Source organism: Parus major, chromosome 6 (genome assembly GCF_001522545.3).
Source record: "Parus major isolate Abel chromosome 6, Parus_major1.1, whole genome shotgun sequence".
NCBI classification, from domain to species: Eukaryota; Metazoa; Chordata; class Aves; order Passeriformes; family Paridae; genus Parus; species Parus major.
Window position 1 is genome coordinate 25,058,111 of NC_031775.1, and position 11,967 is coordinate 25,070,077.

At 38.2% G+C, this 11,967-nt stretch overlaps 1 long non-coding RNA gene across 1 annotated transcript; it reads right to left on the reverse strand.

The window, feature by feature from the left end:
- Positions 1-332: 332 nt before the first annotated feature.
- On the reverse strand, positions 333-10,849 carry LOC117244673. Its single transcript, XR_004498180.1, has 3 exons — positions 10,762-10,849; positions 2,944-3,030; positions 333-856 (listed from the first exon to the last, which is right to left on the reverse strand). It is a non-coding gene; the product is annotated as an uncharacterized LOC117244673 (long non-coding RNA).
- Positions 10,850-11,967: the final 1,118 nt, after the last annotated feature.

Here is an 11,967-nt window from a genome sequence, read left to right on the forward strand (position 1 = left end):
TGTATCTTGGGGCATCTTACTCAGCTTGGAGTGGCATTGAAAATAAAATCAAGTCCTGTGGCTGTAAACCAGCCAGGTTTGGAGAGTTGTAGTTCGAATAACTGCACTTTTTCATTGCTGCGTGCTTGGGCACATCTTGGTGTTAGATAAAGGAGTAACACTTCCAGCAAAAGCAGCCTGCTTTTGTTCCACCTCCCCTTTGAGGTCTGAAGTCTGTTCAAGAACGTCCAGACCTTGATTTGCACTGCACAAGGAAAGACCAGAATGAATACAGTCTGAATCTATCACTCAGGGAAAAAGAAAAATATTCAGACTCTGAAAATACAGTTTTTATGAAGACAGGAAAAAACCCCCACCTGTAGAGCAGAGGGTTTGCTCACAAATGTACATTGCTGCTCATTCTTAGGACAGGCACAGACCTAAGTTTGCAAAGGCTTAATCACAATTTAGACACAAGAATATGGTCAGGAACTCTGTCCAGGCTGACACATAGTTATTGATGGCTATGATTTCTTTTCCTAAGCAAAAATCTCCTGCTTCAGTGGACATTGATTCCATGGCACACAGGTGCATTCACACTTATCTGGACTGTCCTGGGAATTATATAACTCTTTCCATAACCCCCTTGCTCCAGTTCATTAGTTTCTGTTTTAGAATTATTCCCTAATGGGAAGTTAGATCTTTAAACACCGAGTATTGAATCAAAATCTTACTGAATTCTGGTTTTGGCTTGAGTTTGTTTCACTTGAAGACTCTGCCTTGGAAAAAAAGGGATAGGAAGCTTCATAGTCTACAAAGAGCTCTCCTCTTTTCTTGTATCTTGTAAGTTTTTATAGTAAGTCTTGCAAGAAGCTTCCTAAACCAGAAAAAAAAATTAAAAAATCAGTCCTAATCTTACATGGGCTAATACAGGACAATTTCATGTTTTGATATCATTCATGAGGAACTGTAGTTAAAACTAAAGATATTTTCCTTCTCATATAAATAAGCATAACCAACTAAACACATTCCCCATTGTAACCAGCCTCTATACACTGAGATGGAATTTCTCCTTTTTTCTTACTTGATATTCAAAATTGTATAGTGCAAATTTTAAAAAATATTTTGTATGAAAAACATACTTCATTTCCCAACAATGATTTATTTTTAAGTTCTTTTTTCAAAATCAACTTGCTGGTTTTGGTCAACATTTTCTACTCCATTGTTTTAACCACATTCATAATCCACTCAGCATATGGCAAAATCTAAGAAAATTCAGTCAGAGAACCATTAGAGTAAGTGGGAATGAGACACATTGCCTATTTATCCTTATATATTGCTTGCAGGAATTGCTTTTGCTTCCAGGGAAAGAAGTTTTACTTAGCATGTAGATCTTCAATTATTAAGTGTAATGGCTCAGAAGAAAATGTTATTTTCTGTCCCCTGGAGATAAGTAACTTATGACTTCAAGCACAATGGTAAATATCCTAAAGCTTGAATTCTGGATAGCGGTATTATTTCTGAAACTTCACAAGTCAATACAGAATTCCTACTTGTTTAGCAAGCCCCAGTACTGTGTGCATTGAGATATGAAGTGATTGGCAAACACAGCCAAGGAAAAAAAGAAAAATATAAATTAAATTATGGGAGCACCTCACTAGAGGACTGGGAAGAAACACTCATTTTCCTTCAGTTACTAATTGAAGACACACCAGTCCTCAGCAACAGATATGATCCAAAGGTTGGTGCTGAAGCAGTTGACTCAGATGGGATGTATTATTCCAAGGGATTTTATCAGTTATAGGGTTGAGCATTTGTTGCAGCTGTGTATGAGATCAGACCCTGCAGGTCCACAGAAAGCCCAGCCTAGAGAGCACTCCTCACTACCAACCACCAAGCCCTTCTGGAAAACTGAAACATGATTGAACTGTGGAACAGATGGGAAAGATCAGTTTCCCCACATGAAATGAAAATTACTTGTACTCTTGAGGTTGAATTCATCAGTACTTGTACTCAATATTATGCTTCATTTTCTCCAAAGTAAGTAGATGACAAACTTTCTGAAAAAAAACTGCCATCTATAATAGAAGCTGCCCTGCCAATTAAAAAAACCTCAAAACCTACTACAAAAAAAAAAAAAACCAGACAAGTTTTATCACTGTATTCTTGACTTCACACTGCATTACCAAACACTGATCTGTGCATAATCAATAGCTTCCTTTAGCTAATTTGCTTCATCTTCATTTTTGAAAGTATTTATTTTGCAGAGAATACTCCTGCATTTCAGATAATTCACTACAAGCGCTCTGATAACATAATGAAGCTGATAACACAATAAAACTTAAGAAATCTGTTTAATATCAAAATGAAGAAACACAATATTTTACTACTAGAAAGCTGCGAGGGCTAACAAAGAAAATAAGTTATCTGCTGGATAGGAAGACTTCAGGTCTTAAAAGTATTAAACATCAGTTCCAGGTACATCACTCAGTTCCTTTGGCAGCAAAGCAGGGATCTCTTACCCGTAAAAGCAAATGAATTATGGAAGTGATCAATGAATGCAGTCCTGATGTGGCAGGTGTCCAGATCAAGCTCTGTGTACAAAGATCCATGAGGTCACCAGTGCTCAACACTGGGCCTTGGGGGAAATTTCCAGAATTTCACTCAGAAAGCACACTGGTAGTAAACTTACTGCATGTCAGGAATGTTATATATCTTTCATGCTGCTTTGAAAACACTGGTTTGTTATGAAATTTCTGTTTACTATTCAACAAACAAACAGCATCTGACTACATCAGAAGCAAGAGCAATAAGTGATAAATCACAGCAGCAGTCAGGATAACAGAATTGTTGAGGGAAGATGTCATCTGTGCTGCAAAGGGACATCCAGATGCCATCTCCCCAGGAGAAGTTCTGGAGCAACAGGAAGTGAATGATAAAAGGCATCAATGCTTATCAACTTACGCTGATCATGGACAGAAGAACTATTTCAAAAAGGGCTGTAAGGTTTGGAGAGGAGGTTGTGGAAGGGACACCAGGCTCTGAGGTTTCCTAGAAGCAAAAGCACAGAGAATATGGCTGCCAAAGCAATGCACTGAGCCTCGCTACAGGTTCTGGACCACGACTCTTTCAATTATTGATTCTGAGCTACAACAACACTTAAAACCAGGGACTTCAGTGGTTCTAACCCAAGCATCCCACTACAGAAACACAGATACAGCTATCCAAACATATCTCTTTAGACAGTTATATATGAAGACATGTCAACATTTGCCATAAAAATGTCGTGGAAACATTCCACTGCTGGCTTAAAAACAGGGCCAGGCACAACTTGGAAGATTTGCACAGGCTTAGGAATTACAGGATTCCAACACAGGGAAACCCTGTTTCACCCTAAGCTAAAAAAGCTAACAGAGGCAGGTGAGTGTCTCTGGGGACATGCAGAGAGGAGGACATGTTGACCACATGGTCTTGCTTGTGGAGAAGCATATTTTGTTACCTGGGCTTAAAAAAAATTTGCAGACTGAACAGTTACTTCTGATGTGATTAGAATAAAAATTACTATGCAGGACCATTGAGTCTGAATCTGATCTAGCTGGGGAAAGTGCTTAAAGATTCTAAAAATCACAGAATATTCTGAGTTGGAAGGGACCCACAAGGGTCACAGAGCTCAACTGCCAGCTCTGCACAGGACATCCCCCAGAGTCACACCATGTGCCTGACAGCATTGTCCAAACACTTGTTGAGCTTTGTCAGACTGTTCCTGTGCCCAACCACCCTCTGGGGGAAAAACCCTTTCTTTGTTTTTCAACTTATACCCTCCCTGACATGGCTTCATGTCCTGTCACTAGACACCAAGTGATCAGTGTTGGACACTCCCCATCATGAAGGAGCTGTAGGGTGTTATGAGGTCTCACCCCAGCCTTAAGTTTAGGCTGAACAAGCCAAGTGACCTCAGTGGTTCCTTGTAGGTTTCTTCTCTATATCCTTCATCACCTTCACAGCTCTCCTTTGGATGCTTTCTAATAGCTTTGTTTCTTTCACATATTGTGTTGCCCAAAACTTACCATAGGCCAACACTCAATCATACTCTGAAGAAATCCTGTTATCTATGTCTTTTGTCCTAGAAATAAAAACCAAACCCAAACCAGCAAAATATTAAAGACCTAGATACCATCATGGAGATCTGAACAACAGAAAAATCTCTGGATGCAAATGATGTATTAGATGACAGTAGGAGGAAAAACAGTAGGGGCATTGCATAGCTTGGAAATAAAAAGGCATCAAAAGGATATTTCTAGTTCTTCCCATTTTGGAGGGAAATAAATGTTTTCTTAATCATGTACATTGTGGTGCAGCAGAAGTTGCCTTACAGAGCAGGAAATATTCTTCAAGGAAAAAATAGATTCAAAAGACCAAGGAATGAAGAAGAAAAAGCCAACAACAAAAACTAAAACAAACCCTGAATAGAGCCTTAATTATACATGTTGAATAAGATGCTCCCTGGCTGCTTTTGTTTAACATAATTTTAAGGCAAAGTCCTTTAAGCACTGTGGAGGGAATGTGGATGATAAATCAGGCTGCTCATTAGCTGCTGTAATTCTGAAATATTTTGCATTTCCTGTTCAGGTCCAGGCTTAGGCCTTTTTTGTGTGTGTTAGTGATTAACCTCCACAGGGAAAATGGAGGGGCTAAATGGATAATCCCAATTAAATATGACAAAAACATTTATCAGCCTAACAGTACATCTTTTCTCTCTTTCCTTGGGCAGTACATAGCTGATCTCTGCAGGAGGGAACACTCCAGAAAATCACCCAGGCATCAGCAGTTTTGATTATGAGAAAGATGAGTACAGCTGTGCAAAAGGCTTGCCTGCTGTTTTTTCAGACAGACTGCAAGGGGGTTGACAATGTTCTGAAGGCTGCATTAAAAACCCCACAATGGCCACATCTCTCTGAAACATCCCATTACTTGGGACAAAGTACATGATATTTTGAGGGAAAATGTTTTTTTGACACTGCACGTGAACACAGTGTCTCTCCATGGGAATATGGCCTTTTCCTCTCAAAACCCCCACTCCCTTAACCCCAACACCATGTCCTGCACAGACACATCTGTTCCTGTTTGACAGCAAGGGAACTTGTAATAGCTGAGCTTTTTAGATCTATTCTAGTTCTACTTTTCCAGATTTTGTCTGGTAGAAAAGATCAGGATGTAAGTTAGCTCATCAGTATGAAATTAAAATAATTTGTCACAAACCCCCCAGAAATGAAAAGACTCTTGACATTTATGTAGGCCTCTCCCTGCCTAATTGCAATGAAAAGATATTTGTATAAATTAAATTTCTTTCTCATTTAAATCTCTCTTGGATTCATATTCAGGGGATTTTGTGTTAGATCTTAATATCTAAAAAAAAATAAAATAAAATACTTGTGATGGTGTTTGGTTTTCATCATCTGTTCTTATGACATGGTTGCCATGTTCCTGTGATACACTTCACCTCTGTAAGCTCATTCAAGAGCTCTGGGGCAGACCCCTATCTAAGCATGAAAGAGATGTTTATGGTTACACAGAGATTAAAGCTAAATGTCAAAGTACAGAAGGAGGCAATGTAAAGGGTAAATATTAAAAAGTAATAACCCAGCAAAAAAGTGCTTGGAGCAGGTGAACAGTTTCACTGAAATTCCCTTTGTATCAAATTGTAGACCTTTGCCCATTGCTCTGTGTGGGAGTGGATGGGAAGAAATAAATCAGAAAATACTTGAGAGAAAAAAATGCAGAGATTCCTCCATTTTATTGTAACCAACACATTCTCATATCTTAGATCTAGCTCAATGTTCTTTCCACTCAGTTACCAGTGAATACAGCAAGCAAGAAACTATTTCTATGTGTATCACAGAAAATATAAACAAGAAAATGGTTGTTTTTTTTCCAGACAACAGCATTTTAAGTGATATTTTGTGGGACAGTCTGAATCTGGGCACAAAACAACAGAAGATAGGATTCCAATAAGGATTCATTTTCTTTGTGGTAAAGAGAAGCAGAGAAAAACAAACCAAGGGAGATAAGACAATGGTAATGGCTCAAAAGAGAAATGGGCAGGAGGTAGAGCAAGAGAGGGGCACAGACAAAGCAGCAGAGAAATCCTGCTTTACTAATCAAAACATAACCAGAAGGTGAGACCTGTATCCAATGAAACTAAAGTTTTCTATTACTTAGAGTTATTTATTGAAGAATGCTTGGACTGCCTGTTATTCCTCAAACATGCCCAAACACTTCCCATTGTAATTCTCCCTTTGCAGAGAAACTTTTCAGAAGTTAGGTCCTAGTCACATCTTCTCTCCAGCATGAGCCATACAGCTCTTCCACAGGAGCTACAAAAGCAGGTAAAGAGTCTCCAGCCAGCACCTAAAGGGCCAAGGAAAGTGGCTGAGAGCCCCAGCAAGACACTGCTCTGTCTCTGCCAAATACCTGCATGCCAGACAAGGGAACCCTGCTGTCAAGAAACTCGCCTGGCTTCAAGGAAAGAATCTATTCACTGCACTGGCACAGGACTTCCTTGATATTTCCTGCAACTAACTTAGTCTTCTGATCTTATTTTTCCTCATCTGGAAGAGGGGGAATAAGTAATTTCACTTTTACTTATTTTGCATACTCTGATTTAAAGTCTAAGCCAAGCATTCTTTCCTTCCCTGCACTTAACTCAAACCATGTATGATTCAGAACATGTTTTTACTGAACTTTGAGGCATCTTTTATCTTTTCACTGCAGACATAAGGGCTAAGAACTTGATGGGGTTTTTTTTATGAAGAAAAGCCATATAGGGCTTTTAGGGTCACCTCTCTAAAGAGGCAGACAGTATTACATTGCCAATAATAAACCCACAACAATTTTGCTGTGTATACAAACATTTGAATTTTATCTACCTTAAAACTTGTAGATGCTATTTTAAAGTTACTAGAAAACCCTAAACTTCAGATTTTCAAAGGGTCACTGCTAAAGCTCTGCTTCTCCCTCTTCTCATCTCACCATCACTCCACTATGAAAATGTTCTGCACAGAGCTAAGCTTCAAAGACAAAAAACAGTGCTTTGAACCAAGGGATTCTGAAGTAGAAATGTTGTTGTTATTGTATCTACAGACCTCTACCAAAGAGGAATGTTTTCCCTCTGCCTTCTGGTGTTCAATGGAAAAACATTCAAATAGAATGAAGTCCCCCGAGATCTTGAACTCATGATAGGATGGACTTATTGTGGCTGCTATGAAAAACATTAACAGTGGGATTATATTCATTTACCCCAAGGCAAAGGAGAGGTCATTGCAAAATTTACCAGGATGCAAGAATAAGCAGGTTCTGTAAAAGTTACTGAAATGTTCTGGAAAGGATTTGTTGGCATCAATAAACCCACCTACTCTTACTGGAAGGATTTATCATGTTCTCAGATCCATTCTACACTACAAATCTTCCAGATGAGCTGGCCAAGATGAAAGTTAAGATGGAGACAGAGGAGTAAAGGGTAAATACTCTGATTAGTTGCATCCAGAATGAGACTAAATGGATGATTTAATTTTTCTTACCTTAAATGCTACAGTAATCCTGTAGAGGTCACAGCTATTTCCAGGCAAACTTTGTTTAACCTGGTGCACCTCTGAATTCTGAGAGTTGTAAAGCCACACTGATAAACACCACAGCCAGATTTAATAACAATAGAAGACACGTTGTGGAAAGCTCCGTGCTGCTGTACCAGTGGAGAGTAATGGAGATTTCTAGATCATATTGCTTTTTATGTCAAGCTAGCAGAAATTTAAATGATCATTTGGAGGTGCCTACTCAGTTTTATCTTTACTTCAGACAGTTACAACTTAATTTCTAAGCCCAACATTTAAACTGAACTGGGTCCTAAATTCTGTACTCTCCCTGACTCATCTTACAGGTAACCTCTCTCTGAATTTTGCCACTGAGGTGCCTGGAACCATAATATTTTTTTCTATAACAAATTAAAAATTATAAAGCAATATATTGTCTGACTCCAGCAGCATTCCCTTTCAGCATTTGATATATTTTTTTAAATTGTTTTATAGTACCAGGGGTTATGACACAGGAATTCTTCCAGGTAATAAATTGCAGATGTTTATTTGCTATGCATGAATGAAGAAAGCATAACTTCATATTCTTGGTTTGGATCATAGAATCTGAATTTCTTTTCTTATGCAAACACCCTAATCCTGAATTTTCTTGCTTTTCAAGTGAGTTGGGGATGTTCTGCCTGAAGAGACAGCTTGAGAAGAAATTAAAGGTCTTTCATTATCTGAAGGAGCTACATGAGATGGAGAGGGGCTTTTTAAAAGGTCATGGGTTGATAGGAAAAGGGGCAATGTCTTTAACAAAGAAAGAGAGTAGGTTTAGATTAGCTTTTAGGGAGAAAATCTTCACTATGATTGTGGTGAGGCACTGGCACAGGTTTCCCAGAGAAGCCGTGGATGCCCCATTCCTGCAAGTGTTCAAGGACAGGCTGGGTGAGGCTCTGAGCACCCTGGTCCAGTGGGAAGTGTCCCTACCCATGGCAGGGGAGCTGGAACAAGATGATCTTTAAGGTTCCTTCTAATCCAAACCATTCTATGATCTCTTGTGTTTGAGTGAGAAACTCCATCCAAGGTCAAGCTGGGAAAAAACCCAAAACCAACACAAAACATTTGCTCAAAAAAAACCCCCCCAGAACTCCAAGATATTCTTAACCAATTCCAGCTTTAATGGCATCTCTTGACCTTTTGTGTCAATTGACTGGCTCCATTGTGACTTCAGCTGTGTGAAAGGTCTTTAGGATTCAGAAAGGTCAACCAGCTCCGGACACCCCATGTGGAGAGGAAACTTAGAATAGCACAGAGGCATTCCTGCAAAATTAATCACTGATCCTTTTGCACATATTCCCCACCAAAACCACTAATTTTAATAGTGACTTTTGGTGGGAAAGATACTTGTTCTTTTATCTCCAGAGTTAACTCATTTCACAAATAGTAACAAATAATAGCACTTGGTCAACTCAGCACTAGAGCAAGTAACCTGCCCTTTTTATCCACAAAATAGACAGGAATTCACAGTCAATGTTATAACTTTTCATATATTAAAAGTCTCAGATTTATGAATGAAGACAGTTTGGATAAGCTGAATAATAACCTTTGCAGGATATAGCAGAAGAAATTTACAACACGACTGCCACTTTTACAGCTGAGCTGTCTCTTTTTATGATGGCAGATAGGATGCACTGAGAGAGTTCTGTAAGTTCACACATTAATGTATCTTTTTTAATGGAGTGTCCTAATAATAAAAAAAAAGGTAAATCTGCCTGTAAAGTTGTAATTTGGAATGCTATTACTTTAGAGGATGCAGTGCAGAGGGAAGAAAGCCCTCTACTATCAATCGGTTTCAAAACTTCTGTGAAAACTATCATCAGGGTTCTTTTTGTTTGTTACCAATCTGTCACTGTTGCTAATCCTTTCCCCACTTCCAGCCTGCATTGTTCAACAATAAATCTTTCCCCAAAGGGATCTTCAGAACCAAACACGATTTCTGCTGCTCTTGTTTTGACAAACAGAAATTACCATCTCACCCATCTAAAAATGCTTTGTTACAGCCAGATGTATCTGCTAAAAGAACCTTTCAAACTACATGCCTCTGAGTCTACAGGTGGCTATAAAAAAGTAATAAAGAGGCTAGTTTTATTCTCCAATGGATCTTGTCTAGAAAAAATATTTTTTAGTTCATATATTTACTGCTTTGACTTTTTTCTGTAGATGTATCACACATAGATATAAGGAAGAAAGGAATTTGGCCTCTGTTTCAACTGAAGTTTTATTCCAAAGAGTGGTGTCAAAAGCTGAGGTTCAAGTCCAGAACCACTGTTATTCCTAAGTTTACCCATTCTTCATAAATGGTTTGAAATAAAATCACGTGGTTTTATTCCTGTATAAATTTAATGGTTGAGGTATCAAAATATTTTCATTCCCTTTTTTATAGATATAGTAATAAGAACTAGTCTAAAAATAATAAGTCCTATGACATTTTTTTATTAGGCCATTTTGACAATTAAGATGTTCTGCTTCTTGCATTGCTAAAATAATACAAAAATAATAATAAAATCTCCCACCAGTTTGCCAAGTTTTAATTACAAGATTATAGGGCTGGAATTCTTCATTTTATTTGCTGCTAGATTTAGCAAGTAAGTAGCTATCTCAGCTTCCTTTCCCAAGCTCTGTTCTGCTATGTAACACACTGTCCCATGATTCCTTCTTTTTGACTTTATCCCTACAGTCAGGAATGTATGAAAACCAAGAGCTATGGAAGGTTTTCTGCTGACTTCAGAAAAAAAGTACGTAAATGGATAACTGGCCACCAATCCTAAAAATAAAGAAAGCAAGATTTTCAAATCTATTTTTTTGGGTTTTTTTTTTTTTTAGAAAGTGATGAAAGGAAGATTGTCTCCAAGACACTGATTGAGTCTCATGTTTGCACAAAGCAGGATGTTTTATCTAGCACAGCCTTTGAACACACAGTTTTAACTTCAGGCAACTAGCCACAAGTCAGCTAACACCAGCCACAGTCTGCCTACAAAGTACCCACTTCTTTAGGCTTCTTTAGATTGTGGATTGGAATAATTGTCAATCAAAAGACACAGGGTTAAACCTTTTCCTGAACATCCAGTAAGCCACTACAAGTTATGAGAGAAAAATTTCCATTAAACAACAGATTTCCTAGTGCATTATAGAACCTCTTCACAGCACTCACCTCTGTTTGCTGAACCAGAGAGGATTGTTGCTCAGACTGCTCCACCACAAGAAATTAAACTCCAAGTACTAATCACAGCACCTACACACAATAGCTCACCCCCCCAAAAAGAAAAATTACACATACAACAAGACTTTTATACTGGTTCAATTCTCTGCAGGTGGCTGCAGGGAACAAGGATTTGATTTGGGATTAAATTCACCTGGAGGATTGGAGATGAAATTCACCTGTAGCAGAAAAACATTCTTTGTAAGATTTAACAATTCACAAGAAAGACATAATTGAAAGAAGACAAATAGTTGATGCAGTCACAAGCAGTTTAAAAGTGAAAAATAAATGGTTAATACAGTCTGCTCATCTAGGTTGTGTAGTGATAGGAAAAATCTGAAGAAAGAGAAAGAGATCCTACTGTAAAACATTTGGGACAAGCCTTTGTATCCATCTGTATAAAATACAGTATTTTGTAATACTGCAATAAAAATGTAGAACAGGACCTTGCCTGTCTCATTTAATCCCATATGGACTCAGATATCAAAAAAAGATCAAACAGGCTCAGTAGAGTGTTTCTTCCTACCATCAAAAAAAAATGCTGGTTTGGCTTTATTTTCCAAGAAACTTGGAAATGTCTATTCATATTTCAAAGCTGTTGATGATCTCTGTTCTTGTAAGTCCAAGGTATCTGACTTGTCACAGTTGTACGCATTTTCCTGGAAATCATGGGAGACCACCATCAATTCAGGAATGTCTTGGGAAATCCACAAATGTTCTGCAAACATTTGGTGGGTGAGTGGCAATACTGAAATAAGCTATACTTGGTTACTCAAACATTTTAACAGGAAACAGATTCTCCAAACAGAAATAAAGGCTTTTGAATAAGAAGGAAGATTGCAAAAGGTTGCCAGACTGATCCCTCCACTGGACGTCAGGTCAGTGCCCACAACTGCTCGAAAAGAGAAGCTTCTTCATCAGAAAATAATACTGGTACCATGACCTTAGATCATTCTTTTTAATAGATTTAGCCATGTTTGCTGAAGCCTTCATAATATTCTAGCCACAAGTTAGGAGAAAAATCTGATGCAGAAAGGGATGTGGGAAACATCTCTGTTGTTACGTTATGTTGGCTCTGAAGCAGTGGAAAGTTTAACAACTGTATCAAAAGTCTTTATCCATCCTTAGATTAGGTTGAGTCAAGTTTATCTCCTTATT